The sequence below is a fragment of the Lathamus discolor genome, chromosome 13, assembly GCF_037157495.1.
Source record: "Lathamus discolor isolate bLatDis1 chromosome 13, bLatDis1.hap1, whole genome shotgun sequence".
NCBI classification, from domain to species: Eukaryota; Metazoa; Chordata; class Aves; order Psittaciformes; family Psittacidae; genus Lathamus; species Lathamus discolor.
Window position 1 is genome coordinate 10,145,496 of NC_088896.1, and position 10,625 is coordinate 10,156,120.

The following is a 10,625-nucleotide window of genomic DNA, read 5'->3' on the forward strand; positions in this document are numbered from 1 at the left end:
AGCTCCAAGGGGAGCCCATCCTTGCCCATCGGGATGCTCTTTGGCTGGGGATATGGGACCAAGCAGGTGCGGCAGTGCCTGTGTGCAAGGTTTGTGCTGACTTTGGTGGACCTGGAGGGCACAAACCCAGATTCTGGGTCTCCCCTTTCTCTGCGACCTTGGAAGTGGATGAAATGCAGCTCTCCTGGGATGTGACAGCAAGAGCAGCTTGTGATCAAGGAGGAGCAAGAGCGGTGAAAGTGGCCAGTGCTCAGCCTGTGTTTAACACAGCTCCTGTCCCAAGGCAGCAAGGGGAGCATGAGATGAAGCAAGTCCTGGAGAGGGACTGGGGACTGTGCTGGAGGCTGAACCCTGGGAGCTTCAGGGGAGGAAGAGGTGACCCAACCTGCTGCTGCCCCAGGCAGGGCTGTGTGTGCGGTATGAGCACCGCCTGGGGCTGTGCTGAACCCGTACCCCAGCACCCATGGGAGACACTGCACCTCCACCAGAGGTGCAGCCACTGGTGCCTTGATCTGCACCAAGCATCACACAGTATAGACGCACACAGAGAGCTGAGCTACTATAGGTTTGCTCCTTCCCTTTGCAATGGGTTTTGGAGAAGCCTCTTGTGCCTTGCTCTTGTTGGGTACCACCGCCCTCCTTCCGAGCATCAGTAACTCTGCCCAGGGGAAGTCAACTACGTCAAGATACACAAACACAACCCAAAAGCAAACAAAAAAGGATCCATTTTCCCAGACACACCACCAGACCTGCCCCTCTCCTCTAAGCAAACCTACTGCTGCCTACGTGATACACGCAAAGCCCTGGCTCTTTGTAAGTACAAGGAAATGCATATTTCATTACACCGACATTCCAGCCACCTACAACAAAAATAATTCATGACTGCTTAATGGCCCCAATGAGGGGTGGTTTTTTTTTGAAGCATTTGAATAGATTAAACTTTATTGCCAGCGAAAAGGAAAAGCTATAGATCATTTTGAGCCAGAACAAATAGATGTTGTGTTAGTCACTGTTATGCATTTATCTAAGTCAGTTATTTCTGAACGACTGAAATAACAAGCGCCTACAAGTAGGAGTAACAAAACCAGCGCAAAACACTGCGCAGGCAGTTACACACTGACCAAAATTAATGCAGGAATAGGGGCATCCCTGTGTCCAGGCAGCCCTCGTGCTTTCCTCCCTCTCCAATCCAAGCGCCCAGCACAACCCAGTAAGGATGCAACACAGCAAAGCCAAACGGCGCAAGCTGTTGAAGGGGGAGCAGCAGGACCACTGCCACATCTGAGCGCTCAGGAAACCACTGCCAGACAAAAAGGATTGCTTTGTACAAAGCCTGAAGGAGTTCAATTAATTTCCTGGGTTCAGAAACCTTGTGTTTCCTATGCTGGAGCTTTACTCTGCCACAGCACCCTCTGGTCAACACTCCCCACTGTCCCCAAGTGACAGCAAAACCCCTTAGTGCCACTGCCCTCCCTTGCTGGCTGCTTAGAAGCATCAACAACAGTTTTCCCACATCCTTTGGACACTGATGTTTTCTTCCCTGATTTCCCAGTCCATCCCATGTGATTGAAGCAAGATCTGGGCCAGCCTCATAGAAGAGCTTGGGAAATGCCTTTACCCCTGTGCCAGGCGAGCGTGTCGCTGGTGACTGGGGATCACAGGTAGTTAGAAATACCTGAGGTGCACCAGTTATTGCCGTGTGCTGCGGGCTTAGCGCCGAGCATTGCTGCAGTATTTGTGAAGTGGTTTCAGTTCCTGTGCTACACTGACACATTCTGAGCAGCCATAAGCAAACCATCTTTTCAAGTGGAATTTAAAGGTGGTTTGCAGCGTCGTGTTCTCTAACAACCCCATCACTTGTAAGGCAGAAACATTCAAAGTTCAAGTCCTGCAAATACATTTACTACTTTGTTACTACCATTAGCAGCAGTGCTACTCAGCTGGAGAACAGATCCAGATCCCATCTCACCACTGGTAGTACATCCCTCCAGCCTTTTCAAACTCTGGTTTAGAACTAGGCTTAGGTTAGCTCCAAATACAAGATGAGCCTCATGGAAAGTTAAAGCCTGCAAGAAGCTCTTAAGAGGCATTTAAAAAGTAAAATACAAACTTCAGGCAGACACCATGGGGATAAAAGTGACAGTTTAAACTGTCAAACATTAACATATAATACCATTTATTGCCTTCCGTTGGCTCCCTTCTGCACATCACCCATCAGGCTAATGGCTGTCCTGTTATTAACCATGGATTTCACGGTCATTAACTTGAGTTCAGCAAGTCACAGATGACTTTATTAGGCATGACGTTGATAATCACTATCTTAATCGCACAAGCTGTCCTCTGTACCCACCCTGAACACAAGCTGTTTTCAAGTGGAGGCAACATTACCCTCTCCATTGGGCAACGCAGCATGCCATCCCATAGGCTGCTTTGCCAGCTAAAGAAACTAAGGGAAACAATTCAGGGGAAGAGCTTCCCATTTTCTGTGCTGCTCTGAGGGACAAGCCACCACTGATAAGGCAGAAGTGAGGCCACAAGAACCACAGTGTGCTCAAGGTTTCGATAAGAAGACTAATGGAGAAGGTAGGGGAGATGGGGCTCAGTTGTCAGACTGGATCAGGTTTGTGGCCACCAAGCCCAGCAGCCAAAAACAGAGAACAAGCCTGTCTGCTTCAAAACCACAGAAAATAAGCTTTTTAAGCAGATGGTTGGGCCTTCTCTATAGAGGTAGCACAAGCAGATCGACCAGGAGCAAACAGCACATTTTATGCTTTAGCAATGCCACTGTCCTGCTGCAAATTTCCCCCTCCTTGCACCATTACAGACCCCTGACGCTGTGTCCAAGATGGGCAAATCAACCCTCTTGGCTGGGTCTGATAGGAGAGAAGCAACCTTCTCTTTCAAACAGAATGTGGTTTAAAACTAAAACCAAAGCGAGAGCTATGCTGGTCATGCACTAGCCCATTAGCTTTGAAGCAGGCCTGTGCCCAAGTGCAAAGCATCATCTCCTTGTTATCATCGTTAATGGAGCACAGCTGATCCCATTGCTCAACCTCTCAGGGCAAGAGGTTCCCTCCTCCTTGCCCCATCAGCTCTTAGCATGGAAACCCAGGTCTGTAGGGTTGGTGTTTGAATAGGTCACCTGTGGCAAAGACACCTCCCAGCACCCTGCCCTGTTCTTTGCACTGGAGACAGTATGACTTGGTTCAGATACCAAGATTACAGACCCCAAAAATCCACTCCCAAACCCAAAATTTAAACAAACAGATCCATCCCCAAAGAGAACAGAAAAACACAGTTCTGAAAGTTCATAGTGCTCGTATTACACTGTAACCAGCTGACAGGACTCTAGTGAAACTTCAGATTTCAAAGCATAAGAAAAGGTGGATGAGTATCCCCCAAACCGGATTCCACACCAAGCTCAGCTGTACAACTGGCAGGAACAAATTCACTTCTGCACGAGCAGCGTTAAAGCACATTCACACCCTTGGGGCATGCAAATGTGAGGTTACCATGACACAAGCCCTCATATAATCCTCAGCTCTCAACCCCCCACCCCCCCCAAAATCTCCCCCCAACTAAAGCACAGCCTTCCCAGATCAACAGAGTATTCCACAGGCGCAGGAAGTCTTCATGGATACACTACAGGACCGCAGCCTTAGATCTCCTGCTCAATCACAGCTGTGGCACTTCTGCCTTTCACACAGACCCTTCCTGATAACTTTTATTGCACAGTTTAGAACCCTAATGTAGCATGTGATAAATAACTGTGTTAGCTCTGCGTACATGAACGGCTTTAACTTGCAGCTTATACTTAGTAATGAATGTCAGAGTATGTGTTGATAAAAAATTAAATCACCAGAGCGCGGTGTCAGGATCCGTACTTTGGTAACCTAATGCTGTTAAGTTCTCATGTCATGTGAACTGTAATATACAGTAGCAAGGAACAGGCTTTCCTATTCCCTTTGGATCGTACAGATGTTTGGCACTCCCAGATATTATGCTGAAGAGGGACGTACGCTTTCAGTCTGTATCTATTATAACGTTGTTAGCCACACTCCTAATTAATCTGTAGGAATTCCAGGCATTTTTCATTTAGTTCTTAGCAAAGGAAAGGGGTGGGGGGTGTGGGGGGGGGAAAGGTGCCTTAACAACTATTTGCATCGTAGAGTTCATAAATGAGCCCATCACCCTATACCAGAACTGCTATAATTTTATCGGAATGAAAACCATTCTCTTTGATCTCCTCCAGTTCTTAAATCCAGCAGTTGTGTATTCAAACATCAATGGAAATGTGGTTTCAAGCTTCCTCTTTCATTATCTTTCTCAAAGATAAAAAAGAGCAAAAGGAAAAAAAAAAAGTTCTGAGCTTTAGAGATGAGGCAATATTTTTACAGTAATTTCTTTATCTGATTTCATCCTGTTTACAGAAGCTGCTGTTTGGAAGATTCCCCCCCCCCCCCCCCCTTTTTTTTTGAGATGGCTTTTCTTTAAATAAACGTATATTAAAAAATAGAACAGACAACAGAGGCAGCTTCCTGCTTGCTCTTTATTGTGAAGGAGATAAGGTTGCTAAATGCTGTGCTATCTGACTTTGGTTCAGTGCGTGACCTACATGGATCAAGATGGAGATTTAATGATTAAACTTAACTCCTTTATCTTCAGCAAAGAGGGAAGGGGGGGGAAGGAAGAGTACCCAAACAAACTACTTATGTTCTGGCATGATAGAATTACAGTTCAACACGATAATTAACTATCTGACACATTCCTGCCAGGCTGCAGATGTCATTAATGGCTCCGAAATGCCCCCTCTCTGTTGTCATAACCCAGAGCTCTTCTCAGCAGCCAAAACAAGCACGTACTCTAAAGAGCATCACAGTTGGCAAAATGCGTTTCAGCCCTCCTCAGCTGATTCAGACAGACACAGGTGTGTTTCACGGTTCCTGTGCCACTGATACACAAGTCCAGGAGCAAATTCAATTAAAACAAACCAGAGCCTTAATCTACCAAACCCATAAAAGCATCTTAATCTCTTCAGTCCAAGGCCCTGGACTCCAATCTTCCTACTAGCTTCTTTACAGCTCTTGAAATGTATCTTGATCTCTCACATCCACATAACACAGTCATTTCACTGTTATACAGCCAGCATCCCTGATTAAACTAGAAGACATAAGCTTCTAGAATGTTCCCAGGCTGCTCCTCTTGTGCCCTATCAAGCCCACTGCAAGTAGATCCTAACAACCTTGAGTTAATCTGCTACAATACAAACTTCAAAAGGTCTGGCACTTCAGTTCCGATGGGCTATAAAAGCTGCACATACTCATGCATGCAACCCTTGTGCAAAAGAAGCCCAAAAGAGACTGGCAATCCATCCCAAGCAACCAAGCAAGCTCCAACTTGGCTTCACCACAGGGGCATCCTGAGCTTTGGAAGCACCCAGATCAAACTGTGGACACTTTCATTTTGCATGAGAGCCACATGACATGGAGCAGGTTTAATGAAGTTTGTTCTTAGCATTGGTTCAAGCCTCCAGGGCTGCTGTCACCCACGTGGACCAAAACAGCAGCACCTATTTGCATCAACTCCCACTGGAAACAAAATGCAGCAGCCATCAGCTTCTGCAGCATCCAGGACGACAACAAGCTCCCTGTACCTTCCATACCACAAAGACAAGGATTACATCAAAAGCAGAACTCACTCTCCACCTTGGAGCACCAAAGTTCATAGAAGGAAAGAATGAATTTAGGATCTTACCTTCCAAACCATCGCTACCAACCTGCAAGAGCAGCTACCTCAGTGCCCGAGGAGCTTCCCTGCCACAAGTCCCAAGACAGCCCCAGCAGCACTCTCTACCCACTCAGCTGGAAGCATTTACCTTCATTAACAAACCCACATGCAGCTGAGAGCAGCATTTCTGCCCCCTCCTCCTCCCAAGGGCTCAGCAGAAAAACCTGGCTGCCCCCAGACAGGAGGGGTTGATTGGTATTAACAGGTTCATAGCAAAACTGGTTTTGTTCCACTGCTTCCTCCTGTGCTGGATGGGGTGGAAGAGCCCTTGTCCTTGTGCGCTTCCGTTTTCTGATAAGCAGCTTGGATAAGGGTTGAAGTTATTTGGTCACTTCCCAGAGCTCTTTTCTCCCATCTTTCATGGCCTTCCTATGTTCCCCACCTCCCCTTGCCCACACAACAGCATAACATCCCAAAACTTTGACTGGGAAACCAAGTGCCAGCTTAGTCCCATAGACCAACCCTGTCTAAAAGTGCTGGAAGGAAGCAGCCTGGAAATGCAATGCTTGCTCCTCATCAGGGGAGAGGAATTTCACCCTGGAATGCCATGAATGCCATCACAGCCAGAAACTGAGCTGCTTCCAGAAGATGCACTTTAGGATGAGGGGAGATGCTGCCACAGCAACTTTCAGGCAGCTCAGCAGTTACGTGATGTTGGCCTCTGCATCGCCTGGTATTAGATCATTGCCTTTCTTGTCAGCACTGGAAAGTTTGTAGCTTTAGATTCCTACGGACAACCATCACAGCGTGACATTTTAGTGCTACGGAATCAATTAGCAAGGGATGGGAAACCAGATCTTGGTGTAAAAAAGAATAGAGAGGACAACCCTCACCGATTAGCCCTATTGCTCCCACGTTTCCCAAAAGAAGTGTGGGAAGAAGAGTATGGATTTAGGGCAATAGCCTGGATAGAGAGGTGCTGTAACGAGCTTGGCCTTAGGGATGGGAAGCTGAGAGGATGCCCAAGTCAAACTTCAGGGACCAGTTTTGGAGTCACATATGGAGCAGTGAACATGAACTGCGCTGGTATTTGGGGACATCTGGTCTCGAAGCTGATTCAGTTTCTAAGCTTTGTCATCAAGCTTCTTAAAAACAAGAGGCATTTGGCAGGGGAGAGCCAGAAGATGGTGGATTTTTCCAGCCTCGTGGAAAGAGTCAGAGCTGCTTCCGTGATGCCACATGGCCCAGATCAGGGACATTGCATGAAGTAAAATGGAAAACAATGCAACGGCACGTGAGTGCGGGCGGGGGGAGGTTTGCTTTGCAGCATTTGCATCAACACTGGCTTTGGCTTCGATCCAGGCAGCTCTGCACCCCTTTGAGTCGCTTAAACAAACCCGCCTTGGAAAGCAAAACTCTGTCAGGACCTCGGAGTACCCCCCAGCCTCACATTTGCACCAGGGGAATGGTAAATCGCATGTGAGGTGGTCGCAAGGGCCATGGGTCTGCTCTGAAGGTCTCTGCTCCTTTCACACACATGAAAAGATATTCATAGGGGTCTTCAGGTGGGTTTTTAGCTTTGTGATAAAGATTCAACACAGCCCCGTGCTAATGCCAAGTGTTTCGGACAGGGCTGTAATGGAGCAATAAAGCTCAGCTCCACCTTCAGTTTTCTCTAGGTTTGAAGGAGATGGTCAGATTGGTGACCGGCTCAGCACGCTCCAGAAGGGTGTAGGGGGATCTAATGCTGGATCCAGATGTACGCTGATGCTGAGCAGTCCATGAACGATCGAGGGCATCACTTGAGATCACCAGTGACACGAGTTTTGGTGCCCGGATAATGAGCAACCGGGTGCGTATTGCAGAACGGCCGCAGGTTTGTTCCAGCTGATAGTTAGGATTTGTGCATTTTATGGCAAGGTTTGCAAGGGCAGAGGAAAGTTTCTGCTCTGCGGAGTTGGGAGCAAGCTGCTGGCTCGAGCTAATATCAATATTTGGGGCCTCGTGATTATTTTATTTAGAGCTTTTTTGCAATTAACCTCGGCCCTAAAAGTCGTTCTGTTTTGATGAGGTTATTTTCATATGGCACAAGTTGAAAGGGGGCTGAGACAGCCCCACAGATGTATTATAATCGTGTTTGAGCCATTTTTGTTCCTCATCTGTTTAATGTCATCTGTGCTGCCAAAGCAGCTAAGCTCCTTCAGGGCGAAACTGCGTAATGGGAAGTGACTTCCCTGATTTACTGTCCCTGTATGCAGCTATGGAAGTGAGGCATTGCTGGATCAGTCTGAGCTCCTCTATCCTTATTACTCAATTACCGTTACTTTTACAAGTGGATGTTAACCTCCCGATAGCCATTAACTCTTGTCAGTTGCTGCATGTATACAGCAGTCTCAGCAACTAAATTGGAATTTGAATTGAAGTCCAGGCTTGGATTTACCCAGCACTGTGGAAGAACTACAAGGCCGCAAGCAGGGTTTAATCTGGTAAGTAACTGGGGTGAGGAAGAGTTTGCATGGAAGCAGGTCCTTCCTCGCTCTTGGGCTCAGACCGCTCTCTGCGATAAGGAGGCAGACACTGCTCTCATACTGCTGCTGCTGCAACCTGAAGTTTTCAAGCCGGGATCCCTTTCACACACATGTGATCAAGCTGCGGATGCGGAGTCAGCTCCAGCCTCCTGGGAAAGATGCACGGCGGGCTGTGTGGAGGAGAGTTTGCGTCATGGGTTCTGCTTTAGGCTCTGCCTTCAGAAGTGCCTATGCCCCAAAGTCCCAAGTGATGGACAACAAGAGTTGTGGGATGTTGGGGAATTCAGACAGATGGGTCTCTTCTTGCCGTCCTGCCCCATGAAGCCATCCTGAAGCTTCCTTCATCCTGAAGATGTTGCGGGGGGAAAAGGTTCTGGAGCGGGAAGGGACGATGTTTAATTTTACCCCTGACCTGTGCAGAAGCTGTGTTCACCCCTACCAGCACTGCACGCTCCTTTCCCATCATCTCTGTGTTCCTCATGCCCCCTTTGCTACCAAGGGAGCAGTGACAATGTGCTGTCATGCTTCAAGAACATGTCACATAGATTCATCTCTCAGGTCCTCCTCACTTTCCTTCGGGTTCCCCGATTACACACAGACATTTAACAACCTAGAACTGTAATTGAAGCAATTACATGAACACAGAGGCAAACGCAGGTTCTAGCACCCTCCCAGAGTGGCTCTTTGTGCATTTGCTTAATGCTTTTAATTACAGTTGTTAATATGACAGATTGCTACGCCGCTTGACTGCTTCTGTCTAGGTTGGGGTGTTCTGGTACTCAGCAAATGCTCCAGAGATGCTTGGGAGCAGCCGCCTGCACAGGAACCAGTGTTACTGAGTCAAAACCATATCCCAGGGCATTGCAGCAAATTCAAGTGATTTTGTTTTCTTCTTCTCTTTTTAGTAGGGGGTTTTTCCTCCTTCACCTCCCGGTGTGAATGCGGATGGGTGAGCAATGAGCAGCAATGGGAAAGGAAATGCAGAGAAACCACACAACCATTGACTGGGGCTTTAACAAAATATTAGCATTCTTCATGTTTGTCGGCATGTGGCACTTTGCTTTGAACCAGGGATGGTTTAAATTCCTTCTTGCTTTGAAGACTTCATTTTCTCCCATCGAGATTATGGGGACTGCCTTGGATAACTTTAGGGCTTAGGCTCACTATTTGCTGAGCTCAGGCATGGTTTGCACCATGTCTATTTTATTTGCCACCTGCCAGCTAGTGTCCATATTTTCCCAAAGTCTAGAGGTCATGCGCACATCCTGAGCTAAGCCTTTTGCTGTGGCTCACACCCTGTATTGGATGCGCATGGCCCGAGCACCCAGCACACACAGAGACACAGCTCAGCACCACTCATTAAATAGCATTTCACTTGTTAAATAACATTTCCAGGCGTGATGAAAGCCTCAACCTTGCACACAGTGACTTTGCAGACAGACAGACCAGACATACGCATGACAAGGTGTTTTGCTGCTGATGCAGAACCCAAGCTCAGTGAGTCAGGGTTAGTAGGCAAGTGAGGTATGAACCTAAAGAATCATCTCAGTTACTGTGAATAGAGCTGGGCCAGGACTTAGCTCATTCTCTCATGTGGCCAATGCAGAATGGACAAGGAACATTTGGAGGTGACCTGGGAAACCACCATGTCCCGGGCCTGGGGACTGTTACCATGCAGAAGATGGGGATAAGGCTTGAAGAAAGCACGTCAGTGTAAAATACACAGCAGTTTGGTCAGGAGGGGAGCATACTGGAAAGGCCTAAGAGATGAAACCTGAGACAAATTCAAAATGAAGCCCATAGACACAGCAGTCATTGTCGAGTACTTCTGAATGACTCTTGTCCCTGTGTTTGTGTCTGCAGACAGTAAAGTAGAAAGACATTGTTGTCTTTACTCACACACATTCCCTCGCCCTGAGTTAGCTTCCTTGGGTAGAAGAGTGCCCAGAAATAAACTGTCATAGCCACCAAGTTCAACTGCCAAGGGGTGGTGAAGTGTCCAGGTCCAATGTCTTCAATCGAGACCAGTTTCCTTCTTTGAAGATATGCTTTTGCCAAGCACAAGTTGTACCTCAGTCAGGCCCCAGTTACTGGACTTGATCCGGCTGAAATCTAATGCCCCATGAAATAAAGGTCAGCAGAAAGGAAAAAGATTATTGAATGGTTTCTTCTGGCTTTAAGCGTATGAACCTGCAAAAGGTTGGTAACTCGTACCCACCGTCATGGTGCTTTTCATGGTATCCTTTGATAACGGGATTAGGAAGTACCAATATTAGTTCAAAAGAGCTGCTGAAACATCACTGACATTTGGTCATTACCAGCCTTCAGTCACTATTGATCGGCGTCTGCACCGGAGCCGGTAATCCAGCA

General features: G+C 47.4%; 1 long non-coding RNA gene across 2 annotated transcripts in view; it reads right to left on the minus strand.

The window, feature by feature from the left end:
* The window catches only part of LOC136021389 (uncharacterized), a 27,585-nt gene extending 21,739 nt beyond the window's left edge, over positions 1–5,846 (minus strand). The window contains exon 1 of one of the 2 annotated variants that reach the window (XR_010615754.1): positions 5,777–5,846. This is a non-coding gene — a long non-coding RNA (uncharacterized LOC136021389). Of the gene's footprint in view, positions 1–5,754 lie in introns of both variants that reach the window. The other variant, XR_010615753.1, reaches the window with a different exon arrangement.
* Between the last annotated feature and the right edge of the window lie 4,779 nt (positions 5,847–10,625).